General features: G+C 41.6%; 1 protein-coding gene and 1 pseudogene across 3 annotated transcripts in view; one reads left to right on the top strand and one right to left on the bottom strand.

The window, feature by feature from the left end:
- Positions 1–2,989: 2,989 nt before the first annotated feature.
- Positions 2,990–3,108, bottom strand: LOC111765740 (small nucleolar RNA SNORA42/SNORA80 family; annotated as a pseudogene).
- An 8,095-nt stretch (positions 3,109–11,203) lies between these two features.
- ZNF521 (zinc finger protein 521) overlaps positions 11,204–22,585 on the top strand; it is a 936,466-nt gene continuing 925,084 nt past the window's right edge. For 2 of the 3 annotated variants that reach the window (XM_071208505.1, XM_071208503.1), the window contains exon 1: positions 11,378–11,501. The gene's annotated coding sequence lies outside the window, so the exon portion shown is untranslated. Of the gene's footprint in view, positions 11,502–22,585 lie in introns of all 3 variants that reach the window. The other variant, XM_071208506.1, reaches the window with a different exon arrangement.

Below are 22,585 nucleotides of genomic sequence, written 5' to 3'. Positions count from 1 at the left end.
GATTTATTTTTGTTTATTTCTCTCCCCTTCCCCCCGAGTTGTCTGTTCTCCGTGTCCATTTGCTGCGTCTTCTTCTTTGTCTGCTTCTGTTGTTATCAGCGGCACAGGAATCTGTGTTTCTTTTGGTTGTGTCATCTTGCTGTGTCAGCTCTCCGTGTGTGCGGCACCATTCCTGGGCAGGCTGCATTTTCGCGCTGGGCGGCTCTCCTTACCGGACACACTCCTTGCGCGTGGGGCTCCCCCATGTGGCGGACACCCCCATGTGGCATGGCACTCCTTGCATGCATCAGCACTGCATGAGGGCCAGCTCCACATGCCGGGTTTGAACCGCAGACCTCCCATGTGGTAGACGGATGCCCTAACCACTGGGCCAAGTCCACTTCCTGAAAGCTTGCTCTTTTAAAAAGTACTGGTATTTGTTGGGAATAAGTCTTTCCTTTGGTAATAACTGTAATAAAATTATAATAAAATTTGGTAATATTAAACCTTTTATTAAAATGGGTAAGCCTCTGCTTTTAAAATATGTGTATTGTTAAACCATAAGAAACCTGTCCACATTCTCTTTTCAGATGTCTGGCTGTGAATGCAATGATCACTGATTTTTTTCCCTCTAACTTCTTATTGTTAGATATTTCCTTCTAAAAATAGTACGCACTTGTACTTACTTTTAGGGTAAAACATCCTCATAAGAAGTTCTGCCTCTTTAGTGTGTTCTTCTTACTAAATACTACTAAAGGCCATATGGGATTGTAGGGAGTAAAAATATAATCTTAGATGTTTTTATTTTTAAATATTTTTTTGTTTACTCTTTATGTTAATATAAAATCAGATTTTCAGAGAATTTACTAGTACAAAAAATTTCTATCTGCTTAGGTTTGGCTTTACTTAGATTCTCCAGATTAATATTACATCACATTTGCTTTATACTCTCCCCCCACACATATGCATTTGATTTTTTTCTGAACTGTTAAAGGGTAAATTGTGGATATAGATGCCCCATACCCTTGAAGTCTTTAATGTGTATTTCCTCAAGCAAGGGCATTTTCCATTTCTCTTTTTCTTTTTAGGTGGTACTGGGGATTGAATCAAGGACCTGGTACATGGGCAGAAGGCTCTCAACTACTGAGCTCCATCTGCTCCCTAAAGAGAGTTGGGCTGTTTTTTTGTTTGTTTGTTTTTGTTTTGCCTTGCTTTGTTTTTAGGATGTACCGGGGATCAAACCTGGGTCCTTAAACATGGGAAGTGGGCACGCACCACTTGAGCTACATGCCCCATTTTCTTATGTAACCACAGTACAATCATCAATATCAGAAAATAAACAATGATATAATACTATTATCTAGTCTATCTTATTCCAGTTTCATTAATTTTCCCAGTAATGCCTTTTTTAACAAAAGCAGATCCCAGCTCATACACTGTACTCAATTATCATGTCTCTTTCGCATCTTTTAATCTGGAACAGTTCTTAGACTATCTTTTTTGTGACATTGATGTTTTTGAAGAGTAAAGGCCAGTTATTTTGTAAATGTCTCAATTTGCATTTGCCTATATGTTTTAAACGTATTCGCTATGGGGGGGATGGAAAATTCCTGTTGCCCCAGAAAACCTTAATTTCAGAATGTAATGACTTAAGTAAGCCTATTTTTCAGCTCAAATACAGGAAAACCAACGAGATATAATCTCTGAATTTATACATACAGGTACTGAGCCATTTGCACATATGTGTGCATTCTTTAGATTCTGTATACTTTGTTCTTTAATAAAAAGTTCTGATTTTAAAATTTCATAATTCATTTTTCAGGAAAAAGTTCTAAGTTCTTGATGTTAGTAAGTGTTGCTATAGAACTTTTTTTCTTTTTCTTTTCTTTTCTAGCTATTTGTCTCACTTTGTCATGAGTAACATAAGGGAGTGAAGAGTTGCTAGGGAAAGGTTTAGGAGACAATAGATAATTGAACTAGTTTACAGAAAACACTAGCAAAGATATGCCATTTGGTAAATGCCTTTTTTGAGGGACAGTTGGCCCACTGCTTTCCAGGGATCCTTTGTCTCTGTATTCCAAGGCTCCTCCTGTCTTTTGTTTTTGTTTTTGTTTTTGAGTCTATAACATCTAGGTGTGTTAGATAAACATGACTTCCCATAGACAACATTGTAGGATGTTTTTTATCATCAAGTCAACTTTTGCTACCTGGAACCCCCTCCCAAGTGCAGCAAAGTGCTTGAGAGATCAACATTCTTTTTCTTCTACTGCAATAAATAAACTGAAGCATGGTGGCTACCTCAGGAATCAGGTCTCTCTTTGATGAGTACACTTTTATTGTAGAGCTGAGGAGGGGCCTGCTTGAGAAACACAAATGCTGTTATTGTTAGGATAACATATGAGCATAAAACTCTTTCCCACTGAGATAAAATTTACCTCCTAGGATATAATTGACTTTTTTCTTTCCCTTTTTTTTAAGGAAAAAAATAAATTATAATAAGTAAATTTTAAAAACATAAATAATGGGTGATATTCAAGTCCCAGTTGGCCATTTATTTTGGTAAAACCATCAACTGGACATAAGGAGCATTTTTGTGTTGGACCTTCTGCAGGTCTTGTGCCTCCACTGCCATCAATTCCCTCTCTCCAAAGGTTTGCTCTGTAATAGCAAACTGTTAGTGTAAGAATTATTGAATAACTGTCCTAGAAAAACAATTGTAGTCCTCTTTGCCATTAAAAAATGAGACTGGACATTTAAAATGCTGTACTTCTGATTTAAAAAACAACAATAATCTATTGCACTCACCTTTCTTCTGGATTTATTCCTCTTTGCAGGTGAAGCAATTAATATTAGGACTCTTCTAATTGGGTGCAAACATTGCAGTGCTTCTCATCCAGAAAATCAATGCAAAAAAAAAGCAAACCCAAAAAAACTCTTTGTTCTCCTTTTAATTGTTACTACCTGAATTCTTTTTTATTTTAATTAATTAATTATTATTATTATTATTTTATACTGTGCAACCCGCTTCAGGGCCGAGACCTATGGACAAGGCCAAGCAATGGTTTGGGGCTACAGTTTGCTCTGGCATGGGACACTATGAGAGGTCCTGCCGTAAATCCAAACCCATGCATTACTACCTGCTGTCTAATGTACTTGCATTACTTTTTTTGGTGGCTTTAAGTTTTACCTGATGTTGAGCAACAGTAAGTTAGTTTGCCACTTATTTCTTACCTCCTAATGCCACCCAAAATTTTCTTGCTGAATCTACTTTTTGAGCTCTTAACTTTCTTTTCAACTGTTTCACCTCTGTGGCTGATCTGTCAGGCCTTGGGATTCAGCTTTGTTGCACCAATGCACGCTTCAAAGATATTTCAGAATTCGCACTTCAAAATTAAAATATACATTTTCTTTCCAGTGACTGAGCCACGAAAAAGAATCACTTGGGATAAGGAAGTGGTAGAGTAGAACAGAAAACGCTACAATACAGAAGCAAGTACTTCCCAGGGAATTAACTTTTTCAAACATGTGTTTCCCAGAGCTTGGGAAACACTAATTTCTGTGTTGTTGGTATTGTTTCTTTGTTCTACTCTGCCACTTCCTTATCCCACATGATTCCATTTCACGCCTTAGTCACCAAGTATGAAAATGTGTACTTTCGGTTAGATTTTAACTTTAAGCATATTTTTGAAGCGAGCCCCCAACAGTAAAAATGTTAGCACTTGGGGTATTCGCAGGAAGCTGGATATGTGATCTAAAGGACTTGTCGTGTCCAGGAAAATGGATAACTATATGGCTTGGAGACAGAGGCTACAGTTTCCATCCTCAAGTCATAGATCATCTGACTGGACTTTCTAGGGACTAATGGAACCCCAGCAGGTGAGTTGCCTAATGTCCAAAATGGGAAGGTTCCTTATTTCAGAATGTTGCCCAATTATTTACAGCAGAATATAAATTGTTTTACGCTTGGAGTGCTTCAAAGGCTGTGGCAATAGAGACGATATGTCCCTGCTTTGCTGACTGCATGGCATTTCAAAATGGTTCCATATGGTCTCTTCCTTTCCCGCCATCACTGCATTCTAAGAGGAGCTTACTGGTGTCCCAGCCATGGGGTAAGACTTGCATAAGGGCATGGTAGAGCAATGAGGATAGGCAAGAGTTGGGGTCCTTAGGAGAGTCACACCCATGCTGAGAATGCCCACACAGAGGGTTGTGGCCAAACTTGGGGTCTGGCACATGGGGCAAGAGGGTGGGCTCGGCAGGCTGGTCCAATGGTTATCTTCTTAAATGCTCCCAGCATGGTCCCATCCCCTCGTTTCTCTCTTTCCCACATTGGAAGGGCACATTTACTTATTTCAAAGAAGAGAAAAATTCACTTTGCAAGTGTGCTTTGGGATCTTTCTTCTTGGATTTAGGTCAGTAGGTTTTCTTTTCTCCCAAAATAGTAAGTGCCTGAAGCTTTTCCTTCTGCTTCCTAGTGAGAGACTATTGACTATTGTCATGAGCTGAGGAGAAGAGTAGGCTCTTGTTATCTAAGTGGAAGAATTCAAAGAGCCTGGGGTGGAAATGGGGGAAAAGCAGGGAACAATAGAGATTAATACTTCAAAATATTTTCTTTCAACAATTCTATAACCTCACTGAGTACACCATTCCTCTCCATCCCAACTTGTCACCAGTGTCGATCCAAATTTTAAAAGATTAACACTAACAATTCTATATGAATCTGACTTCAAATATGGTAGGCAGCTTGGAAGCATGTGGAACTTACAGAAGCCATCTGGGAACCAGGAAAATCTCTGGTGTACAACTTGGAATTTTTAATACTATTTAAAGGCTCTTGTTCAGTGCAATTCAACACGTCTAATTATGCTCCTAGAAAATGGTAAACCCTCTGCTCAGAGTGAGAATTACAAGGATGGGTAGATATCTTTGCATTGGTGGAGTTTGGAGCCTAGCACAAGAAATAAATACACGAAATGATACAGGCAATAATAACATCTATACAAAGTAAAAAAAAAAAATAGTGCAGAGTTGGGAGTGATTTATTCTCATGGGGAGAGCAGGTTTTTAGGGAAAATTCTCCAGAAGTGGTAGCCTTTCCTGGGTTTTCAAGGATGAATAGGATTTTGCTAGATGGACAAGAGAGAGACAGGTCCATCAGGTGGACGTGTACAAAGGTACAGAGATATGTCCCAACCTTCCACCCTGTACTCCTCTGCTGGCTGCACTTTGAATCTAAATTAAAGCCGGGGGTGACTTGGGGAAAGAATTTCAAAGCCAGCTGGGGCTTTCTGCTTTTGCTTTGTGGATCTAGGGTAGTCTCAAGATGTCAGGGTGAGAAATGGACTCTAGATACTCCAGAAAAACTCTTGAGAGATCAAGTTTGGGGAGTGGTTGTTAGAGTCCTGTTCAGCTCTGAAAGGTTCACTTTTGGTTTCCAAATTGTCTGCTCTTTGAACTGCTGTGTCTTTCTTAGAGATGGGAAGCTGGTTAGGCACCTAGGCAAGATGTTTGGTGATTAGGGTTGGACAGAGCCTGATGGCAAACCAACTCCTCTCCAAGCGACTAGAGAAGTCTGTGCTCTTGAACTTTTGGAGGGAGAATGGAAAAGCATCAGCAGCCCCTGGTCTATCACCTAGCATTGTGAGAGTGTACCTGGTCTATTCGGAAAGCACATTCAGAGCTGCCAATGGCTTTCCGAGGAGTTCAGGGATGACCAGTCGAGAATGAAGGCTGTTGTCATCTGAAAATTATTTGTAACCTGAAGTGATAGTGCCTGGTAGACTGAACTTGTCTTTCCTTGGTCAGGTGGTCACTAAGTGTTTACTGAGAATTCACTGAGAACCCACACAGTCCTGTTGCAAAGTTCTGGGTGATTCTTCTCAAGTTATTCAATGTTGCTCTCATAAATATCTATACAATAAACTCTCCTCAAAATTTAAAAAGAAGCCCCAGATAAACTGATGTCCTACTTTTTATTGATTAATGGGAACTGGATAACTTAGGATGTTTTGCATTTTCCCTTAGCCACCAGGAATCTCAGAGGTAAGTATTCTGATCAATTTAGTAATTTGTATTTAGTTTTTTGTTAACATCTGTTGTTGTCTTATCCTTTCCAAAGCCCTCCTCTTGTCTAGGTTTCTTTCATTGTAAGTGATTTCAAATTCATTTTTAGAAATAGATAGCAGTGTAGAAAATAAATATGTTCAATGTAACCATAACATGTTATTTAATAATATTGCCTTGTTTTCTAGAGAAACATGCATGTGGAAACTCTTTTGTATTAACTACAAGTGAGAGTTTTGCTTGTGGCTGTTAGTTACTTCGAAGTATTGACAGTAAAACACATTCTCCAGAAATGCCTCTGTGGGTAGCTCCTCTGTTAAACCCTCCTAGAGCAACTCCCTCATCTCCAGACAAAAGCATCACCCAAGGTACCTCTAATCACTCGTGCATATCACTCATGGATATGTATCTGGGTAACCATAACTGCCATTAGTTATGTATTTCATAGAACATAGAAATTTAGAGCTGGAAGGAATGTAATCACCCAAATCCCAGTTAGCTGAAAGAATAGATGGGCATGGCGCAATTACTAAGAGATTGCAGCAGAACTTAGTGTGCTGTAGGTTATTACATGAGCTCTATGGGACTCTCTTGGAAATGGATAGACTGAGCCTAAGAGACTCTGGGTGGTGTTTGCATTCTTCTTCCTTGAATGGCAAACATAAACTTGGCTTTGGGACTTTCCTCTTGAAAATAAATTTTCATCTAGTTATTTGTTTCTGGTCTCTATACGTGTCTATCTTCTCCTCTAGAAAGGGCAGGTCAGGGATCATGACTTAGTCTTTTTTTTTTTAAGATTTATTTTATTTATTCTCCACCCCTCCTCCACCCAGCTCATTGTTTGCACTTGCTGTCTATTTTTTGTGTGCTCTCTGTGCAGGCTGTCTTCTTTTTAGAAGGCACCAGGAACCAAACCTGGGGCCTCCCATGTGGGAGGGAGGCGCCTAATACCTTGAGCCACCTCAGCTCTCCACTGGTTGTGTCTCTTGTTGTGTTTCCTCGTTGTGTCTCCTCGTTGAATCATCTTGTTGTGTCAACTCTCCATGACAGCCCATTGTGTCAGCTTGCTGTCTTGCTCATCTTCTTTAGAAGGCACCAGGAACTGAACTCAGGACCTACCATGTGGTAGGTAGGTGCCCAACTGCTTGAGCCACATCTACTTCCCATTAGTCATTTTTCTTCACAGGCATCAGCTCAATGCTTGGCACACAACAGATCCATAATAAGTGTTGATTAAATGAATGAATGGCATACTGCCTCCTTGGTAGGCCTGTACATTCATTGGAGGAAGACCCTACCCTTGCCATTTCTTTCCTGCCTTGCAAAGTCACTGCCCACAGAGAACACAGTGAGAACAGTGGCTGGCAAAAGCAAAGGAGACAGCAGAGGGAGCAAGCAAAGCATCACCTTATGAGATGGGCAAGTAGCTTTAGTTGATGCTGTCACCATCAGTACCAGTTAGGTAGCTGCTCAAGCAGAGCCAGGCTAGAAGGGAAGAGCCAAAGACTGTGACGTTGTAAGTATCAGAAGGGTTTGGTGAAGGATTTGATCTCTGATGGCAGAAATTAGGGAGCTGAAGAGGATGCCAAGGTGATGAGCTGTTCATGTCTGGGAGGGTAACAATGCCACACCTGGAGATTGTGGAAACTGAGAAGGAGAAACATTGGGGAAAATAGTTTGTGGGTAGCTGTACAGAGCTGTCAGGACTCTAGGTGCCATCCACCTTCCTTTGTCTCAGTGACCCAAAAGGGCTGCCAAGGCTCTGGCTATCTCAGTGGAACTCATGTATGAGAATGGACAAAGAGCAAGAAGGGGGAAGAAAAGGACTGAAAGTAAATGACAGTTTATAAAGAGGTTTCCTGAGAGTCACACACTTCTGATTAAATTTTATTTTAAAAGCAAAGATTTAGAAATCTAAATCTTACTGTCTAGAACTTTGTCACATGGCTGCACTGAGCTGCAAAGAAAGCTGGGAAATGAAGTGTTTTAGCTAAGCACATGCCCTAAATAAAATTGGGAGGTCTTTTACTAAGGAAAAAGTGTGCCTGTTCTTTGGGGGGCCATGTCATATAAAACTAGAGGTAGAACTTGATCCCTGATTCCTACTCTTACTCCAGTATTCTTTTTAACCCAGCTGAAGATGGAAGTCTGTGTTGTAGAGGCACTCTGGGCAACTGAGGAATGCTGAGGCTTAGAAACCAACTCCTGGTCCTGCCATTTATTGTTATCTTGGACAAAGACATAACTTCTCTGAAGCCCCATTCCTAAATCTGTGTTATGGTTTGTCCAGCTAAAATATCTTTTATTTGTAAGAGAAGTTGTGGGTTAACAGAGCAGTCATGCATAAAATACAGGATTCTCATCTACCACCCCAGCACCAACACCTTTATTTTGGTGTGGAACGTTGGTTACAGTTGATGATAGCACATTTTTATAATTGTACTATTAATTAAAGCCCGTGGTTTAAATTAGGGTTCACTGTTTGTGTAGTATACTTCCATGGATTAAAAAAAATTCTAAAGTATCTTTTGATTAAGAGAAAACATGGTAATTAAACCCATGAGCAGGCTCTTTACCATATCAAAGAAATGTAGGTAGATGGTCTCATAAATGACCATTCTGGTTTAAGATTCCTTATGGGTCCCATGACCTGGCTGGATTACAAACCTGCGTTTTCTCAGAGACAATGTGCCCATATGAAAGCTAATGTTTACTGATGCAGGAGCGTGAAGAAGCTCTAGTATTTCTGCTTGATTTGATTAGTAGATTAGTGTATCTCTAATAGGATAAAGTAAATTTTATTTTAATCTGAAAATGACTGTAGCTCGTTTTCCTTTTAGAGAGCAGTGGTATGGTTTATGTTAGTGAACTCCACAGCCACTACTGATGGCCTACTTGGCAGCTGTCTCCACTTTTACCTCGCTAGCAGGATCTCAGTTTTTTTTATTTGAATGTCAGCCATTCGACCCCAAAGACGTCTGCTGTGAATCTCTTCTCTCCCTGTAAATGTATGTCACTCCAAGAGACGCGCAGGGACTCCCAGAGAAGTGGAGACTCTTGAATCTGGTTTGGAGTGTGACTACTTTGATCAATAGACTGTGGCAGAAGAATATGGCTTCACAGAAGAGGCCTGATTCCGGGGTTAGTGTTTAAGAGGGCAGGCAGTTTCTGCTTCCTGCCTCTTGGGGCCCTGCGCTGCCTTGTAAGAAGTTCAGGCTACTCTGCTAAGAGTCCTGAAGACTTGAAGAGTTTTGAAGGACCAGTGTGGGAGTGAAGGTGCCAGCTTGGAGGACCTCCCAGCTCCACTACCTGACAGCAGCCACACGAGAGACCCCAGAACTGCCCGGCTAAGCCCCGTCAGCTCACAAAACTATAAGGATGTTATAGTTAAGCCACTGAATTTGTTGGAGGGTTTGTTGTACAGTAATAGGTAGCAGAAAAAATGTGCTCAGGAAATGACCCCTCCTCAGTCCCAGGAGGCAAGTGATGATTGGGCTAAGCCACTCTTGGCAATTCCATTCTTTTGCCAAACTATTTTAGGGGGACACATGTGACCCAGTTCCAGTCAATGGGATGCTGAGTGGCTTTTCCTTACAGATAAAAAAGAGACTCAAGGGAGAAAATGCCTGTGTTTTTCAGCTCAACATTCTTGTGTCTACAATTGATCTTTCAAATGACGACAGCTATCTAGTAACCATAAGGGGAAAACTCCAAAACCAAACCAATAAATTGGGGGTGGCTGAGTAAAAAAGATGGGGAGAGCCTGTGTCCTTAAAATCAACCCTTATGATAAACATTTTCTAACATTATATATTTATGTATAAATTTTAAAAAAGATTTATTTATTTATTCTCCCCAGACCCCCTCACCCCGTTGTCTGTTCTCTGTGTCCATTTGCTGTGCACTCTTCTGTGTTTGCTTGTCTTCTCTTTAGACAGCCCTGGGAACCAATCCTGGGACCTTCTGGAGTGGAAGAGAGGTGCTTAATCTCTGGTTGCCACCTCAGCTCCCTGGTCTGCTGCATCTCTTGTTGTCTCTCCTCTCTGTCTCTTTTTTTTGCGTCATTTTGCTGTGCCAGCTCTCTGCTCAGGCCAGCTTGCCATGGGGGTCAGCACTGCTGCACAGGCCAGCACTCCCCTTGAGCCAGCTTGCCTTTACCAGGAGGTCCTGGAAATTGAACCCTGAGCCTCCCATATGGTAGACAGGAGCCTAATCACTTGAGCTACATCCGCTTCCCACAGAGCTTTTTTTTTTCTATCCCACCCTCCCCTTGCAGCAGCGTGCTGTCTGCTCTCTGTGTCCATTTGCTGTGTGTTCTTCTGTGTCTGTTATTATTTATTTTATTCCCCATCCCCCCCTTGTGGCTTGCTTGCTGTCTGCTCTCTCTGTCTGTTCGCTGGGGGCTCTTCTGTGTTCTCGCTTGTCTCCTTTTTTGTTGTTGTCGCGTCACCTTACTGAGTTGGCTCTCCGTGGTGCCTGCAGGCCGGGTGTTGCTCCACAGCATGTGTGCGAACCTGCCTTCACAAGGGGGCCCCTGGGACGTGAACCGAGCGCCTTCCATATGGTAGACAGAGCTCATCTGACTGAGCCACAGCCGCTTCCCATAGCTTTTTTTGTTGTTGTTGGTGGTGGGATCTTTTTTATTTTTTTTTAATTTTTAAATTCATTTTTAAAAAATTTTACATTCAAAAAATATGAGGTCCCATTCAACCCCACCGCCCCCACCCCACCACTCCCCCCACAGCAACACTCTCTCCCATCATCATGACATATCCATTGCATTTTTCCCATAGCTTTTGATTATAACTGCTTTAGCATTAAAAATTTATTGTTTTGAAAGAAGACACAATTTACAATTCTTGAACCACTGATTCCTTTCTCTTGTTTTATAACAGCCTCCATCTACAAAGAGGAGACATGAGCAAATTAAATCTTGTTTGTTAGTATTTATAAAAAAGAAAAAAAGAAAAAGAAAAAAATGCATGGTGTTTAAGAAACTCATCTAAAACATAACCCAGGGTTGTCAGTAAAGGCAGAACATATATACTATTTTTATACTAAAAAGAGTAGATCTTGTGTCATTAATGCTGAAGTTATTAAAAAAAAGTCAACCCTGAAACCTCTCCAACTCCAGACTTCATGTCACATGATATAATAAACCTTTTTGTTAATAAACCCAATTCAGTTTGAATTAGGTTTTCTATTACTTTCAGCTGAAATCACCCTAATTTTCCCACTGTATCAATTCCACTGATGGGAGAAGAAAAAAATGAAATTACAATGTCTCTTCCTTTTCTTTCATGCTATTAAAAGTGGAACCCAGAGCAGATTAAACATTCCAGAGCTTTGGCTTTGCAAAGACAGCAGCTGAGTGGTGGGTGAAGCCTAAATTGCTGCACATAAGGAAATGAAGGATTGAGTTTGGAGAGAAGGAGACCAAAGAACAGAGCCTCAGGGAGGTAAGAAGAGAGTCTTGGGCCAGGGGTGTGTGTGTGTTTGTGTGTGTGTGTTGCAGCCAGGAACAAGGACACGGGAGGCTGAATCCCGAGGAGAAAGGCGGCCAATGAGAAATCCCCAGTCCTGGTGGCAGAGAGTAAGGTGTCTAGTATTCAGACCTTCTGTGAAGTCTAGTATGCACAGAAGCCTTCTTTGCCTGTGAGGATGAGTTTCATGTTTAGTTAGGGCTGGAGTGGAGAAAAGGAGGAGAAGTGGAGGGCAAGTAAAACGGCAGGGGTAGTGGAGGGGGAGCTCCCGAGTCAGCAGTGGTGGGAGCGTGTGCGGTCCAGGATTCACAGGGAGCTTGGAGCTGGCATGGAGAGGGAGAAAGGCAAGGCACCTCTGCGCCAGTTTTCTTTAAATGTGGACAGGCAGAATGATCTCTTCTGACATTTGGATTCCGTGTTGATTCAAGACTAACTTCTTAGACAGTGTTTATGTGCTAAAAGCACTTTCCCCTACCCCCCCCGCCCCAAGTTGTAGGTACTCATTCAACAAGCAGGTTTCTTCAAGTGCTTGTTGCTGTTTAACTCTCAGGCATATCTAGGCTTATTGAAATATGAAAATATTACCAGAAATTATAGTATACACTCTGAGTGAATGGGACATACCATGAGTCAATGGAAAGAGAACTGGGCTTAGACCAGTGGGGTTGGGTTCCAGCTACAGTTCTTCATTAACTTTCTGAGTGACCCTGAGCAAGCTGCTTCATGATCTGAGCCTCAGTTTCCTTATCTTTAAAAAAAATCAGTTGTTACTTTTTTTTAATTAAGATTTGTCTTAAAAATAAATCTTTGTCTACTCTGTGTCCATTCACTGTGCATGCATTCTTCTGTGTCTGCTTGTCTTCTCTTTAGGCAGCACTGGGAACCGATCCTGGGACCTTCTGGTGTGGGAGAAAAGTGCTCAATTTCTTGTGCCACCTCAGCTCCCTAGTCTGCTTCTTCTCATATTGTCCCTCCTCTGTGTCTTTTTTTGTTGCATCATTTTGCTGCGCCAGCTCTCCGCTTGGGCCAGCTTGCTGCGCAGGCCAGCACTTTGTTTGTGCCAGCTTGCTGCGCAGGCCAGAACTCTGTGTGGGCTAGCTCTCCACTTGGGCCAGCTTGCTGAGTGGGCTAGCTTGCCTTCACCAGGAGGTCCCAGGAATCGAACCCTGGACCTCCAGGGTTCATATGGTAGACAGGAGCCCAATCACTTGAGCCACATTCTCTTCCCTACATTTTAAAAAATAATTTTAAAAAATCATTTAAAAATTACCAAAGTAATACATTATTGTATTTTTAGAAAAAATTAAAAGGAATATACTGACAGACTTGTCTCTAATATTTGCATGTCCTGGCAAGAGGCCCACATGTGATACGACTAAATACCTAAAAGTTATAAATCAATGTAATGAACTATTAAATGAAATACATTTTATCTTTTTTATCTTGACAAATCTACCATTCTAATGACTCAGAGGATGGGGTTCCAATGAAGAATTCTTAGACTTCTGGGAGTTTTCTCTCAAAACGTGGAGAGAGCTGGCCCATGGCCTGCCTGTCTCCTCTTCTCACTGTGAGGGGCCTCAGGCACATGTGTGTAGAAACCCTACCTGCACATCCAAGCTCCATCCTCAGCTACCACACCTCAGGACACAAAACTAGCCCATGTCACCTCTCAGGTCTAGAGGTGCCCACACTGGGATAGTGATCTGCTCTCCTGAGGGTGGACCTAGGAAAGAGCCCTGCAGAGGGCCTGGGTCCCTGGTCCAGGTACCTGAAATGCAGTCCAATATTGTGGGGCACAGACTCTTGGCAGGCACCTACCCTTGGCCCTGAAGACTCCTAGACATGTGGAAAGGGGGATGTCCAGAGAAGGGTCAGAGGGGGTTGTCTGGAGGACAGGACTGTGGCAGCTTCCCCTACCTCCCCTGACTTGGATCTAAGGGTAAATAGTGTATATATTCCCACCTGATTTCCTTCCACTTTCACTCCCTGCCACGTAGGAAACTGCTGTCAATAGTTTGGTGTATATTCTTCTAATCCTTTTCCTAAACATTTTCAAAACACACATATGTAGGCTTTGTTTGGTTGTTCATTTGTTTTATTCACTCGGTTGATTCTTTCCATGGCAGTACCTACAGTTTAACGGATACAGTGCAATACAGTGTTCACCATTGTGCGTGGCAAAATTAGTGCTTGATAAATGTTAATGCATCAGGACATTGGGCAGGCGGTCCTGTCACCCAAAAGTAATTGTTATTATCTCCTTCTGATCATTTAAACTTTATTCAGTGGGGGATGATTTTCCCTCAGCTCTTGGATGAAAGCTCTGGTTGTCCTACACCTTTAAGTTGCAAACATAGCATCAGTTCAAAAATTAGAATGTCCAAGATTATGTGAGAAACAAAACTTTGAACTTGGTTTAAAGTAAAACTTCAAATCTTCCTACCTCGTCCAGCAGGGCCTCTTGCAAGTAGGAAGTCTACCCCAGGGAAAGGTGGGAGTGAGTTCAAGTTCATCTACCATTCTCCATCTTCTTCTTCCTCCAGTCTTCTGGCATCTTTTAACTGTGGTCTCTGACACTGCCAAGGCTGACACAGAGGGAGAAAGAGTAGTAGTAAGGGAGCAGGAAAATTATATCATGATTGGATGGTTCTGTGCCTTCTCGATCTGGCAGCTTTTAAAAATGGACTCTTTCACTTACGGATGTTTTCATGGGTTCTTTTGGGATCTATTCCAGTCACACAGGACTTTGCATGTGCATCTCCCTTGATGTGAGTGATGAACTCACTTAACTGGCTGCTTTCTCATTATGTGGTTCCTAGGAATTTATTGCTATTGTCAGCTTCTCTCAACTGAGGTCTGTCTGCCCTCTCAGTTGGCCCAATTGGACAGTCCCCCAAGAGACAAGCTGGTTGCCTCACCCCCACTGCCCACATCTGGCTCATGGGAATCATTCAGGTGTTTTACTTCCACAAATTTGGGGAGTGCAGGCCACCTCCGACATGGCAACCTCCCTTTTAACTCATCCATCAGTAGCTAGACAGCCCATCTCTCCTGTTAGATTACTCCGATGGGGGTCAGACACCAGTCCAACGTGTCCCTCCCTCTGCCATGCAACTTTAGGGAATGCTTATTTTACTCTCCAAGCAATCTCCCTGGAGTCTCTTTCTCTCTTAACTTGAGACACATAGGAAAGTAACCCAAACCCTTCCCTCATGGTATATAGTTACAGCACACCAACAGCTTTCTGCAAAGAAGTATCTCCCAAATCCTCTCTTAATTTCCTTTTTTAAAAAATCTTCAAAAATGGTGAGGTGTTTATGGAGCTCAGTAACTGTTTTTTTGGATAATTTTCACTGAAATATAGGATTGCATTTGACTTTGGCATGCTCTATCTAAATTAAAACTTCCAATTTAATATCCTGCTACATTGGCTATTACTTTTATCATTGTTGTTTTGTTATTATCTACCTATGATGGCTAGGCTTATGTGTCAACTTGGCCAGGTAATTGTGTCCAGTTGTTTGGTCAAGTAAGCACTGGGCTAATTATAACACAAGGACGTTTATGGGCTTTAGTTATCAGTGAGTTTACTGCATAGATGGCTAATTACAATTACATCAACCAGGGAGATTGCTGTCAGCCATGAGTGACACTTTACCCAATCAGTTGAATGTCTTGAAAGGGGAAGTGATTTCAACATTCAGAGAGAATTTCCCAGCTTACCTTTGGACAGCCAACATCTCCTGGAAACTCATCAAGGACCTTCATTGGACTTTCATCAGAGCCCCTGGTTTGCAGCCTGCCTGCAGAACCCGGACTTGTGCATCCCCATGGTCCCATGAGAGACTCTTATAAAACCTCGTACTATTTACAGATATCTCCTGTTGACTCTGTTTCCCTAGAGAACGCTGACTAATACACTGCCTTTTAAAATGCTTCATAGTGTTTCATAGTATGTGCGTTGGTTTTAGTCTTTTGTGGACTCCAGAAAATTATGTTCTTAAATTAAACCTGTTCTGAACCTTTGATTAGATAAGATTGGTTAAGGGTTATTTGATTAGATTGCTCCAGTAGACCATAGCCCAGGCTGGATCTTAACCCTGTTAATGGAGTCCTATATAAACAGAGGAATTTAAAAAAGTCATTGGGGAGCAGATGTAGCTCAAGTAGTTGAGTGCCTGCTTCCCACATCGGAGGTCCTGGGTTCAGTTCCAGGTGCCTCCTAAAAACAAAAACAAACAGTAAGCAAACAAATAAAAAACCAACTCAGGGGAGCCGATGTGGCTCAATGGTTAAGTGCCAGCTTCCCACATACGAGGTCCTGGGTTCAATTCCCAGTCCTGGCATCTGAGAAAAAAAAAAAGCCACTGACACAGAAAAAAAGCTGCAGAGACAGAGATAAGACTCTAGAAATTAATGAACTCAGGAGAGAGAAAAGCCACAGACAGAGCAAGCCAAAACTGTTGCAATAAGTCCTGGAGGAAAGGGGAGAGACAAGCAGACACTGCCATGTGCCCAATAGCCCATAGCTGAGCCTGGGAGGAAAGTGAGCCTGGAGGTGGAGGAGAAGGCAGAGACCAGCAGAGCAGCCATTTTGCCTTGCCACATGGAAGGAGTCCAGGATCACTGGCCACTGACCTTTAGGGAGAGAGCTTTACCTGATGCCTTGATTTGGACATTTTTCTCAACCTTGGAATTGTAAGCTTATAATTTAATAAATACCCATTGTGAAAGTCAACCCATTTCTGGTATATTGCTCCTAGCAACATTTAGCAACCTAAAACAGTATGGATGTTATGATTTATTTAAATCTTCCTCTACTCATAGACATTGAGATTGTTTCAATTTTTCTTTAATAAAAATAGTTCACAAAGATGTGTTCAAGGATGGTTATCTTTGTGCAAATGCTTAGAATTTCTGTAGGATAGATTCTTAGAAGTAATATTTCTGGGCCAAAGGGCAAAGACAATCTACTACTGGAATTGCTGCCCAATTTCCACTTCCAAAACAGTACCTTCACGCTTCTTGATACTATCAGTATCTGAATTTTTGTCAGTTTTATGGGAAAAGTCTTTTCCCCTGTTTTAATCTATATTTGCTTGATTAGGAGAAAAGTACATCATCTTTAAAAATTTTTAGTGGTCATTAGTATATCTTCTTTAGTTAATTACCTTTTCATAACATGTGCACATTTTTCTGTTGTCTAGTTTGTCTTTTTTCTTATTGATTTCTAGATGTTTTCATTATCTTGTGGCTATTAATACAGATTCATGGCTTTCAAACTGTGCTCCATGGAGTCTTAAGGTTCTGCGAGCTGTGTGAGGTGTGTGGGGGCACTTCCTTGGAAGGGGAGGCAGAAGAGTCAGGGTTCTGGATCTCTGAACCCCTGCTTCACTCAGAGTAGCTCTCCTTTGCCTCAGGGATAGCTTACGGTCTTTATAAGGTAGTATCTTGAAGAAAAAAAAGGGATTTGCTGTTAAAAACAAGTGAGTGGACTGCAGGGACAATTTCCGGACATTGTATGTCCTCCCATGGCCCACTGGATGGAACGTGGGAGAGTGTGGGCTATGGTGTGGACCACAGGACATGGGGTGCAGCGATGCACAGAGATGTACTCACCAGATGCAATGGATGTGTCATGATGATGGGGGAGAGTGTTACTGTGGGGGGAGTGGTGGGGGTGAATGGGGACCTCATATTTTTTGAATGTAATATTTTTAAAAAAATGAATAAAAAAAAACCAAAAAAAAAAAAACAAAAACAAGTGAGTAAACCAGATCATCTTTACCTGTCTCTGTTGCTTAAGTACTGGTCTTTAATTCTATGAATTAAAAAAATAATGCCGTAGTCTGTCAGGGATAGGAGATGGAGCCAGGATAAAGAGCTGATCAGGTTTTTGAGAGCTTTATTTATTTATGCATTTATTTATTAATTTACAAAGTATTGTTGAATAGCTACTTTGTGCTCGACACTATGAAAAGTGCTGATTCAGCTATAAACAAGGGAGACAGGCTTCTTGCCCTCTAGACTTTATTGGTTAATGGGAAAGATAGATAGTAAACAAATTATTACAATAAAATATGTTGGAGAATTATAAAAGTAACACATTGTGAGTTATCCTAGCCCAGTTTAAAGATGGTAAAGAGGAAATGTCTGCTGAGCTGTGACCCAAAAGTGAGTATGAACTAGAGAGGGGAAGGAGATAGGGCTGGGGAATGGAAGTGAGTTGGCTGGATATAGGACTCCATAAATAATATAAATACATTTTAATTTACTTGGAGTGTTGTCTTGTCCTAATTAATGACCAAGTCTTCAAATGAATAAGTCTAGAGAGATTTTTATTTAGATTCTTGTATTTAAAAAAAAATTACAATGAGTTCCCATTTCTATTTTCTTCTACCTTTAGGCAGTTACTTGGGCAACTTACAAATAAAAATGATATTTCTAAGATAGACTATACCTATATTGATAAACTCTCCTGAATAACAACAAAGTGGAAATTTGAGCAAGAGATGGTATTTGACAAAATTCCAATACTAGAAGGAACCACTTGCCTCTAATTCAACCAAAACAATGGACTGAGAATTTACAATCATTGAGAGACTTCAAACAGAAGTTAACATGCTGTAGGTTATTATATGGGCTTTTTTTGGGCTCTCTCCAAAATGAATAGACAGAGCCCAAGAGAATTACCTGGGTAGAGAACCTGAATTTAGCTATAGAATTTTGCTGTTGGAAATATGTTTACTGTACAGGGTTGAGCTATCCCCCAAGTTCCTTTCCATTTTCTCTCTCTTTTCCCTACCCAATCCTTAAAAAGAATAGTCTCTTCTCTCTGCCTCCATTTTCTCATTTCCTTTCACTACTTACCTTCTTGGGGTTTCCATCTGTTTTAAGAAACTACTTTTTTGAGGTTCACTGGTAACTTCCTAATTGCTAGGCCAGCAACTTTGGCTGTTTTAATAGCTTGGAATTTTCTATAGTTTTTGGTACCATTGTTCTCCTGTTTTCCCCAAGCTCAGTTAAAAGCCTTTGTTTTAGTGATAATGCCCTATTTTCCTCCTACTATATTTTGGACCATTTCATTTTCTCCATCACCCACTACCCTTCCTCTTCTTCTACGCCTACATAAGTCGTTTCCCCTAGACTTTCTTCTTTTTTCCTCTCTCCTTATGAAAATGATGTCCCTATCTCTATTGCCAGAGCTGATCAGATTTTTAAAAAATATATTTTGCTTTATAAAAGATATTTAGATTACATAAATGTTACATAAAAAATAGAGGGGATTCCCAAATGCCCTGCTCCCTACACTTCCCACATTTTCTCACATTAACAACATCCTTCATTAGTATGGTACATTTGTTACAATTGATGAACAAATTTTGGAGCATTGCCATTAAGCATGGATTATAGTTTACACTCTCTCCCACACAATTTTGTAGGTTATGGAAAGATATATAATGGCCTGTATTTGTCATTGCAACATCATTCAGGACAATTCCCATGTCCTGAAAATGCCCCCATATTACACCTGTTTTTCCCTCTTCCTGCCCTCAGAACCTCCAGTGGCCACTGCCTCCACTTATATCAATGATATAAGTTCTTCCATTGCTAGAGTCACAATAAGTCTATAGTAGAATACCAGTAAGTCCACTCTAGTCCATAGTTCATTCCCCAATCCTAAGCATTCTGGGATGGTGATCCTCACTCCACCTCTAGTTGAGAGGCCAATGGATGGAACTCTCTTGCAGTTGTAGGTTCTCTTGGTCCCTTGGTTATGGTGGTTGTCCATCATCACTTCCTTGTTAGTTGTCCTGGATGAGTCCAATGAACTGGAGAGTAGGTGTTGCAACTCCATTGAGGCTCAGGGCCCAGCTGAAACATGGACAGTCCAAATATTCAAGTCTTTTGGATGTACATCTACCAACTCTAGTACTAATTATAGGTTCAAATAGAAGGATCAGAAGATACATGTGTAGGGAAACCACAGCTGAGTCCAACTCTATCACACTGGGGAGCATAAATCCAAAGTAGGGCCCATTGGCATGGGACCAAACTCCTGAGTTATCTGCTATGACTATAGGGTCTGGATGTGTCCAGAACCCTCAGGAACCCTGCTATTTAAGATCACCAAACACATACTGATTGTCCCAATGATATAAAAAGTTGTTCCTGAATTAAACACAGATTTGTTAATACTGTGGGTTTGATTTACTTCATTACGTCTGTATTTCATTCTAAAGTTTCTAATCTTGAAAACACGCTCATTGGAAGACTTACTACAGTGGGTGAGCTGAGATTGATTACTGGGTTGACAATTCATGGCCCGGACATGAGTGGTCAGAGTTTGGAGGATAGGATGAGGGGCTTGAACACTGTATACTTACATGATGAGTCTGCCTGTGTTGCCAGGCAACAGGTTTAGCTAATTTTCAGTTTCTTTATCAAGGGGAGAAATGCAAAGCCACGTCTTGGCCCAGTGCTGTCATTGATGTGCATCTTCACCTCTGTCCACTTTAACTTTGTCCAATTCTTTTCTTTATGGCTCAATTTAAGTCAGCATTCTTATCATGCAGACCCTGAAAATATCCAGGACTGCACTGCCCAATAGAAATATGATGTGCACCACAGATCTAAGACACTTAGGTAATTAAATTTTTCTGTAACCACATTAAGAACTAAAAATAAAAAGGTGAAATTAAAAATATCGTATTTAACTCAATACATACAAAATATTGTCATTTCAACATGTAATCAATATAAAAATTATTTGTGTTCTGAATGACTTTTACTTTACTGCCAAAGCTAGGAGATATGAAATTAGGATTAAGGTGGGGGTTGGTGGCTGTAGACATAGAGTGTGTTTTGGGATATATTTTAATGGAATCTCCAGAGAACATTGGCAGGATCTGTGTGGCTAGATATTTTTCCTCTTCTCTAGAAGTTCACAATCCAGAAAGTAGGAACTTTTTTTTTCTGCCAGCATCTGATTAGTTAATAATCTAAAATCTAATATATATATATATATATATATATATATATCTAATCTATTTTGAATGAAGAGTGAAAGAAAGTAATAGAGGTAGAATGGCTTCCATCCTTGAATTTGGACCTCATTAGCCTTAAAGAAAGGATGCCCAGAAACAGGAAACTTTCCATATTACCAGCCCAGACATGTGTCTCATTACTAGGGCTGGAGATTTGAATTCTGAGTCCTGAAGCAAATCCTGACAAGGGGCTCTTCTCCAGCCCATTGACATCTCAAATACCATATTCAGACTCTTTGAAGAAAAGAATTTTTGAAGACTGTGGGAACCACTTGGATAATAGCGACACAGTGGATAGTCCATCCTTGGAGCCACTGACTGTTGAGAAGTTATGCTGTTTACTGTAATTTGCCTTCACTAAATGCAGTAACTAAAGGATAGTCAATGTTCTTGCTTTTTGATCCAGTCAATTCATTTCTGGGAAAGGAGCATGAAGTAGTAGTTAGCTTATGCTATATAGCAAACAACTCAAAAACAAAGTAGCTTAAAACAATAACTATTTGGCTCATGATTCTGTGGGTCCCTGGGTGTTTCTTCTGGTCTGGGCCAGCAGAGGTGCTTTCAGCTGGGTTTGCTCAAGTCTTCATGTTCAGATTGTGAGCTGGTTGGGGACTGGATGGTCTAGAACAGCTTCACTCACATGTCTGGTGTTAGCAAATCTGCAGAGGTAATGGGAGCAACCAGGCATGTGTCTCATCATCTAGCAAGTTAGCCTGTGCTTGTTCACGGGGCGACAGAACAAACTCTAAAGTGCAAGTGTTTGCTTACATCCAGTTTGCTAATACCCCGTGTGCCAAGCAAATCACATGACTGAGCTCAGAGTCAGTGTATCATGGCACTCCAAGTTACGTGGCAAGAAGGTTTGGACATGGGAAGCAGACACGGCTCAACTGATAAAGCATCCGTCTACCATATGGAGGGTGCAGGGTTCCATCCCCAGGGCCTCCTGACCTGTGTGGTAAGCTGGCCCATGTGCAGTGCTGCCATGCACAAGGAGTGCTGTGCCATGAAGGGGTGTCCCCGCGTAGGGGTGCCCCATGTGCAAGGAGTGTGGCCCGTAAAAGAAGGTTTGGACAAAGGAAGGGAAAGAATTGCTGGCCATTTTATAATCAAACCATAAAACATGAATTAAGATGCTCATCACAGTGGTTTTTGTAGTGTAGCAATACATAAATACAATCCAAATGTCCAATAAATACAGTAAAAAATAATAATAACACTGGATGGACCATTTGGTAGCTGTCAGATAGTAACTTTAAAAATGCTCCTTGGGAAGCGGACTTGGCCCAGTGGTTAGGGCATCCATCTACCACATGGGAGGTCCGTGGTTCAAACCCCGGGCCTCCTTTTTTTTTTTAAAGATTTATTTATTTCTCCCCCCACCCCGCCTTGTGGTTGTCTGTTTTCTGTGTCTATTTTCTGCATCGTCTTTGTCCACTTCTCTTGTTGTCAGCGGCACGGGAATCTGTGTTTCTTTTTGATGTGTCATCTTGTTGTGTCAGCTCTCCGTGTGTGCGGCGCCATTCCTGGGCAGGCTGCACTTTCTTTCGTGCTGGGCGGCTCTCCTTACGGGGCGCACTCCTTGCACGTGGGACTCCCCTATGCGGGGGAGGGACACCCCTGCATGGCACCGCACTCCTTGCCCACATCAGCACTGCGCGTGGGCCAGCTCCACATGGGTCAAGGAAGCCCGGGGTTTGAACCGCGGATCTCCCATGTGGTAGACGGACGCCCTAACCACTGGGCCAAGTCCTCTTCCCACCCCGGGCCTCCTTGACCCGTGTGGAGCTGGCCCACTCACAGTGCTGATGGGCGCAAGGAGTGCCGTGCCACGCAGGGGTGTCCCCGCATAGAGGAGCTCACCCGTAAGGAGTGCGCCCCGTAAGGAGAGCCGCCCAGTGCGAAAGAAAGTGCAGCCTGCCCAGGAATGGTGCCACACACATGGAGAGTTGACACAACAAGATGATGCAACAAAAAGGAACACAGATTCCCGTGCGGCTGACAACAACA

This window comes from Dasypus novemcinctus, chromosome 16, assembly GCF_030445035.2.
Source record: "Dasypus novemcinctus isolate mDasNov1 chromosome 16, mDasNov1.1.hap2, whole genome shotgun sequence".
Taxonomy (NCBI): domain Eukaryota; kingdom Metazoa; phylum Chordata; class Mammalia; order Cingulata; family Dasypodidae; genus Dasypus; species Dasypus novemcinctus.
Note: the sequence above shows the minus strand (reverse complement) of the source record. Positions and strands in the feature narration are given on the sequence as shown.